Source organism: Thalassophryne amazonica, chromosome 11 (genome assembly GCF_902500255.1).
Source record: "Thalassophryne amazonica chromosome 11, fThaAma1.1, whole genome shotgun sequence".
Taxonomy (NCBI): domain Eukaryota; kingdom Metazoa; phylum Chordata; class Actinopteri; order Batrachoidiformes; family Batrachoididae; genus Thalassophryne; species Thalassophryne amazonica.
Window position 1 is genome coordinate 83,296,782 of NC_047113.1, and position 7,351 is coordinate 83,304,132.

Consider the following 7,351-nt stretch of genomic DNA (forward strand, 5'->3'; position numbering starts at 1 on the left):
CAAGATGCTAACAGGAAATAACTGCAAATTATTTTTCCACTTCTAATCTCTTCTGAATCTATTCAGCATGAAAGTGGCACTTAAAAACACAAAGAGGACGACGTCAGCACGAGCTGCACGGAAAACAGAGAGAGAGAGAGAGAGAGAGAGAGAGAGAAAAGATGCCGCTGATGCAGCGTCCAGCCTGCAAACATCACTGCAGGATCCGGGTTTGGGTTCTTGCTTTGTTTTTTTTTTTGCAAAAAGGTCACGTTTAATTGGATGCAGAGCAGCTGCATAAAGGTCAAACATGGCTGCTGTTAAAAGCTCTAATTAGTCAGTAATTCCCGTTTGATCAAGAAAAAAAAGGAAAAATGCATTTTAATGGAACTTTTTTAACTGCAATTTTGTATTTTAGTATTTCAAATTTTAAGTATCTCTAATTTTGCTCCACCACATTTCAGACGACACCCATCAAAATGAAACATGTTTAATTGCTTTTGTCAGAACATTCCACAAAATTATATTTGGGTCATTAGCAGCAAAAATATTGACCAAATGACTCCAGAATCTAATCACCTCTAGATACAGTAGTGCTCAGAATAATAGTAGTGCTATGTGACTAAAAAGATTAATCCAGGTTTTGAGTATATTTCTTATTGTTACATGGGAAACAAGGTACCAGTAGATTCAGTAGATTCTCACAAATCCAACAAGAACAAGCATTCATGATATGCACACTCTTAAGGCTATGAAATTGGGCTATTAGTAAAAAAAAGTAGAAAAGGGGGTGTTCACAATAATAGTAGCATCTGCTGTTGACGCTACAAACTCAAAACTATTATGTTCAAACTGCTCTTTTAGCAATCCTGTGAATCACTAAACGAGTATTTAGTTGTATAACCACAGTTTTTCATGATTTCTTCACATCTGCGAGGCATTAATTTTGTTGGTTTGGAACCAAGATTTTGCTGGTTTACTAGTGTGCTTGGGGTCACTGTCTTGTTGAAACACCCATTTCAAGGGCATGTCCTCTTCGACATAAGGCAACATGACCTCTTCACAGTGGCGGCCGGCCCATAGGCGGCGCTTGGGCGCTGCCCTCCTCGATGTGGAGGGGAAAAGTCATAATATATATATATTTTTAAAAAGTATTATCAGTGTCAGTTTTGCTTAATAGTATGTGTCTACATGTAATATGAATGATTAAAACAACACTTCCTCCAACTGACTCTCATTCAACAGTGCATTTCCACCGACAGGAGCAGAAAACGTATCATTCCTCGTCTTGGGCGATCATTCAAAGCGCCCTTGAAGTGCAGCGAAATAACCAATCGTATGTAGTTGCTAGGGAAAATTAATAAATATTTGGCAAATCAACATTGCCTAAATTAATGACTTTGGGGCGCCGGAATTTTAGCCCTTGCTACAAAAATGCGGGAACGTTACAGTCAGTGATACACGTGACGCTGCAGCTGCTGCTGTCAGTCAGTCAGGAAGAGATGATGGTGACGACGACGTTTGGGTTATATTTATTTATTTTTATTTTGTCTCCGTGTGTTTTGCTGGAGTAAGTTGAAGAACTCTGGGACTCCTGCTCGTTATGTCTTCCGATGTTTAAAACGGGACAAAACTAATTAAATCAATGCCACCAAAGTTTGGCGGGGATCCTTTTGGAGGCGCATGGAGGTGCGCACATCAGATCTTTCTCGTGGTTTAATGACAATTGCACATCCCGGTTGGAGGACAGACGTTTGTCTGACTCGTTATAAACCGTGTCAGGCTTCATTCACACTGTCAGCGCGCACACGTCACGGAGGCTGCTGATCTACGCGGGTGGAAAAGAGCGCATCCACCTCTTCAGGTGAGCTGACGAGCTGCTCGGATTTATTCCCCGAATGTTGCTCCTGGTGTGGAAACGAGGGTGAAAATTTAAGATAAAACGAATGAGTGATGTTTTTGTTTGTTTTAGGGGGTCAAAGCTGTGATCTTTATTGGGACAGCAGACTAGTTATAATGGTAATAGGGGAGGCCGGGGCTGTTTGTAACAGTGTTCAAAGCTGCAGCCTTGCTGGTATTTTGATTTCACTTTACAAGTTATGAGGCTCAGTTCACAGAAGTGAAATATTCTTTGGAATATTCCACAGTCTAAAACAAATTATTTGCTCAGTTTAAAAACAAAACAAAACCCTAAAATAGCATGTTTTTAAAAGAAATTCTAACTCAGCCACTGAGTTCACACAAGACACTTATAGTCAGACAAACCCAAGTTTAGCAACGCATTTAATTAAGTGGTTTTGTAAACTTAATTTGCTTTGTCCTCTACACTGTTAATTAATTTTAACCAATTTAATTTAAAGGTTTTGGTGTTATTAGTTAGTCAAGTTATTTAAGTTTTTCAAGCTTCTTTTTTGCCTCCATTCCACTCAGTAATGTTCATGCAAAATATTACCTTAATTTTCTCTCTCTCTCTCTTTCTCACACACACTCACTCACTCTCTCTCTCTCTCTCTCTCTCTCTCTCTCTCTCTCTCTCTCTCACACACACAAACACTCTCTTTCTCTCTCTCTCTGAAGGTGGTGTGAACATTGTAGTATGTACATAATGTTCTTTTGTCAATTGAAGAATTTTTCCATATTTTGAAAGAGTGTAAATTTGGTGATATTTTCTATTTTGTTAAGGTCGGTGTCATTGTGAACCCCAGGATCTGTTTGTCTGAAGATAATGGCAGTTCAGTACAGTTTGGTGTACTATGTGTGTAATTGGTGTCAAATGGTGAAATGTTCTTTGCTCAAGAACTTGAGTGTTGTATTTGATACTGTTCCTTTCCAAAGTACAAATGGGGCCTAATATAGCTGTAAATGGTTAACTTTATCTGTAAAACTGGTGATTTTGAGAAGGACATGAAATGATTATTGTGGAATTGTAGTAATTTTCTGACTGTTCTCTTGAATGCCTGTACTGGACAAGGCAAGGGAATCTATTGGCACACCAGCCGCCACTGCCTCTTCAAGTATTTTGACATATCCAAACTGATCCATGATACCTGGTATGCGATATATAGGCCCAACACCATAGTAGGAGAAACATGCTCATATCATGATGCTTGCACCACCATGCTTCACTGTCTTCACTGTGGCTTGAATTCAGAGTTTGGGGGTCGTCTCACAAACTGTCTGCGGCCCTTGGACCCAAAAAGAACAATTTTACTCTCATCAGTCCACAAAATATTCCTCCATTTGTCTTTAGGCCAGTTGATGTGTTCTTTGGCAAATTGTAACCTCTTCTGCACGTCTTTTATTTAACAGAGGGACTTTGCGGGGGATTCTTGCAAATAAATTAGCTTCACACAGGCGTCTTCTAACTGTCACAGCACTTACAGGTAACTCCAGACTGTCTTTGATCATCCTGGAGCTGATCAATGGCTGAGCTTTTGCCATTCTGGTTATTCTTCTGTCCATTTTGATGGTTGTTTTCCGTTTTCTTCCACGCGTCTGTTTTTTTTTTTTTTTTTTTGTCCATTTTAAAGCATTGGAGATCATTGTAGATGAACAGCCTATAATTTTTTGCACCTGCGTATACGTTTTCTCCTCTCCACTCAACTTTTTAATCAAACTATGCTGTTCTTCTGAACAATGTCTTGAACGTCCCATTTTCCTCAGGCTTTGAAAGAGAAAAGCATGTTCAACAGGTGCTGGCTTCATCCTTAAATAGGGGACACCTGGTTCACACCTGTTTGTTCCACAAAATTGATGAACTCACTGACTGAATGCCACACTACTATTATTGTGAACACCCCCTTTTCTACTTTTTTAACTAATAGCCCAATTTCATAGCCTTAAGAGTGTGCATATCATGAATGCTTGGTCTTGTTGGATTTGTGAGAATCTACTGAATCTACTGGTACCTTGTTTCCCATGTAACAATAAGAAATATACTCAAAACCTGGATTAATCTTTTTAGTCACATAGCACTACTATTATTCTCAACACTACTGTATCTGTCCAAATCATATTCCCACCAAGTCTGAAGGAAATCCAACCAGCCTATTTTGAGTTATCTTGTGCGCACGCACACACACACACACACATCAGTGAAAATGCTGGTGCACAGCAAGAAGAAAAATCTGGTTCACAGATGTCAAGAAAGAAAACAGATGATCTCTGAATTGAACATTCTGGAGGAAAAAAAAATGCAAAGTCAAAACACAGCCAATGTTCAAAACACTCCTGCTGTCAAACGAGAGTTGTTTTTTCTTAACTTGTTCAGCGCACAGGCTGATGAGTTCTATTACGAGTCAAAGAATTCAGATATGGAGAACAACATCAGAGTTTCTCCTCATTCTTCTCTCCTCCTTTCTGCTTCAGGTGTTTCCAGGTGGCTGTGAAGTGCCATGGGAAACCTGCAGAGGTCGTGACCCGTGACCGGCCACGCCCACACTCAGTGGGCGCTGACCTGCAGACTGCACGTATTATCTGAAGCTGTCAAACAGCCGCTGACACTCTGATCCCTTCACATCCGCTCAGCACTTCACTTCTTTTTTTGTCAGCACAGAAATTTGTTTTATCTTCTGCTGTGTGTGACTGTTGGACAGCAGAACAGAGGGACGCGCTCCAGCAAGACAGAGCAGAGGGACGCAGTCCAGTGAGACAGAACAATCCCGTCAATCATATTATGACAACCAAATCTCCTAATGGATAATGTTCCCTCACAATGCAGGTGATCCTCCTCATCGGAGTCTCCTTAAGTAACCACTCGTTTGACACAAAGTCATTCCAGCGGTACTCAAGCATCCTCCAAAGAGATCTCAGACCAAAGACATCAGACTCTCACTTCATCTCACTTGTTTGTGTCCGAGTCTCACAATAAACAGTAAGATAGGAGGCACCAGGACCCTAAAGACCTGGACCTTCATAAACCTGCAAAGATGGTGGCATCACCAAACACCATGTGACACCATAAGCTCCTACCAGGCCTGGATTCCAAAGACCAAAGGTCCAGCGACATGAATGTCTGCTGAGATAAGAGAATGTCTCTACATGTTCACCACTTTCTCCGCATACAGATAAAGATCTGATGGCTGAGCCCTGGAAGACACGGAAAGCCTGGATATTAGTCTTAATCTTGAACAGTCACAAACCCAGACAGATTGCTCACTGAGCATCTCAGGTACTGTAATCAGTGTATCCATCAGTTCCACAAAGATCACAGCATCATCTGCAAAGTCAAGGTCAATAATCCTTTCCTCCCCACAAAGACACTCAAATTGCAAGACTACACAATCCTTACCAACATTCATGCTAGCACTGAATAATGGAGGAACCAAAACACATCCCTGAGGAAGACCAAAACAGTGTGTTTCTATCTAGCAGATGCTCAAGGTGCTTTACAATGATGCCTCACATTTACTTCATCCACCCATTTTTACAGCTGGGGGGATGGAGACGATGCAGGTTCAGTGTCTCCTTCAAGAACACAAACAGGTAGCATGAACAGGAGAATGAAGGTCCAAGTATTTAGTGTCCTGGTACTTCTGGTCTTACTGTATGGTTGTGAGACTTTGACTCTAGCCAGTGACCTAAGATGATGACTAGATGTCTTTGGTAGCAGGTCTGTTTGGAGGATCCTTGAATCCTGCTGGAAGGACTGTGTCTCATGGGCAGTTACTTCAGGACAAGATGAGCGTCAGCTTTGACATCTTGTCCATGTGGTGCGTTTTCTCTGTACATGATCCAGTGTGCAGGTGCCTGAGCGTTGAGGACCCCAGTCCCTGGAGAAGTCCAGCGGGAAACTGAGGTGTCCTTTGGCTGCAGCAGATCGATAGTTATTTTACAGATGTTGGGATGGACCTGTTTTGTGGTGCACATGCTCCCACACGTGACTTTATCAGCTCGTGTCAGTTTGTCATTTTGGAAGTTGGTGGCCAGAAGGTTGGAGACGACCCCTGGTCCAGTTCCGTGTCAGACAGGCAACTGACCTGAAGCAAAGGCTCTTAAGGCTCATATTGTGTCGTTGTGCATCGTGTGTGTGTGTGTGTGTGTGTGTTGGGGGGTGTCGTGAATATTTTAGCGCCAGGAAAAGCGCTGTGGAAATACAGCTCATTTAGCAAATCCTCTGCCGCTCCCCAGTGGCCATTTTCGTGAATTACATCACTTTATGAATATCGATTCCAGGGTTTGTTTCGAGTTTCCCAGCAGGTGGCAGCACAGCAAGTGACGTCTTCCTTTTTATGCAGACTTCAGAACAAAGTTTTGTAATATTTTATAAGTTGAGTTTTCCCATCAATAATTTTTAGTACAAGCACCTATTTTCGGCCATGTCCATGTTCTACTCATTTCAGTTTTCCTTTCCCATCCTGCTTTATATGTTGTCCTGTATTCGTAGCTTTATCCAGCAGGGGGCAGAAGAATCTAGGACAATCTCATTTTATCTTCAAGGGTCACAGGAAATCTACAATGAAACATTTTATTCATATAGCACTTTAAAAAGTGCTTCACAAACTAAACCACATTATCAGCCAATAAAAATAAATAAATCATTTCAAATAAACACAACATTAAGACCTTAAGCCGTAAACTTTTCTCACCGTGGACGATTATGTGCAGCAAAGATGTTTTTAAATCTAGATTTAAAAATGTCAATGGAACTCGACCACCCACTCACAGCCAGCAGGTTGTTCCACAATCCACTGATATTACAGACAAAATAAAGTCGATTTATTGATCGAGCTTATGCAACAATCAGGTCAGATTTTGAGAAGAATGCCCTCCTAATATGCCCATTACAGTTACAGATGCACAGGGTGAGAACATCTATTGTTTTTGAGTTGTTGGCTATAGAACCTGGCTGGGAAGGATTCACTCACTCAACTATATTTCTGCTGAACAAGCTTCACTGCTTTCAGATTCTGGGTTTTGGTCAAAAAGTAATACCTACATGTGACTTACAATTTTATTTTCACTAAGCTTTTTTTTATTAAAGGAAACATTTCCATCATTAAGTATTGAATGCAAAATAGTTAATATCTCCTTTTGTCGCCACGACTTCAGCATCTCAGCTGTTGATTTTGTTTCTGAATGAACGAGTGAAACATTTCACAATAATCTGTGTAGAAACACTCAGTTTTCAATGCAAGTTTTTATTTCATCTATCAAAAAGGAAAAAAAAAAAAAAGGTGGTAAAACATGTTTAAAGGCACACAGAAAACTCACTGCTGGACCTCAACATGTACAAATACGAAGTGAAGAAACACCCAAACTGTACAACATGGACACAAACTCCTGGAACATCCTGTCAAAGTGCTCGTGCATCAAAAAAAATACTGTCAAAATACTGACTTTTTTGGCAATTTAATCGTTACAAACTGTAAAA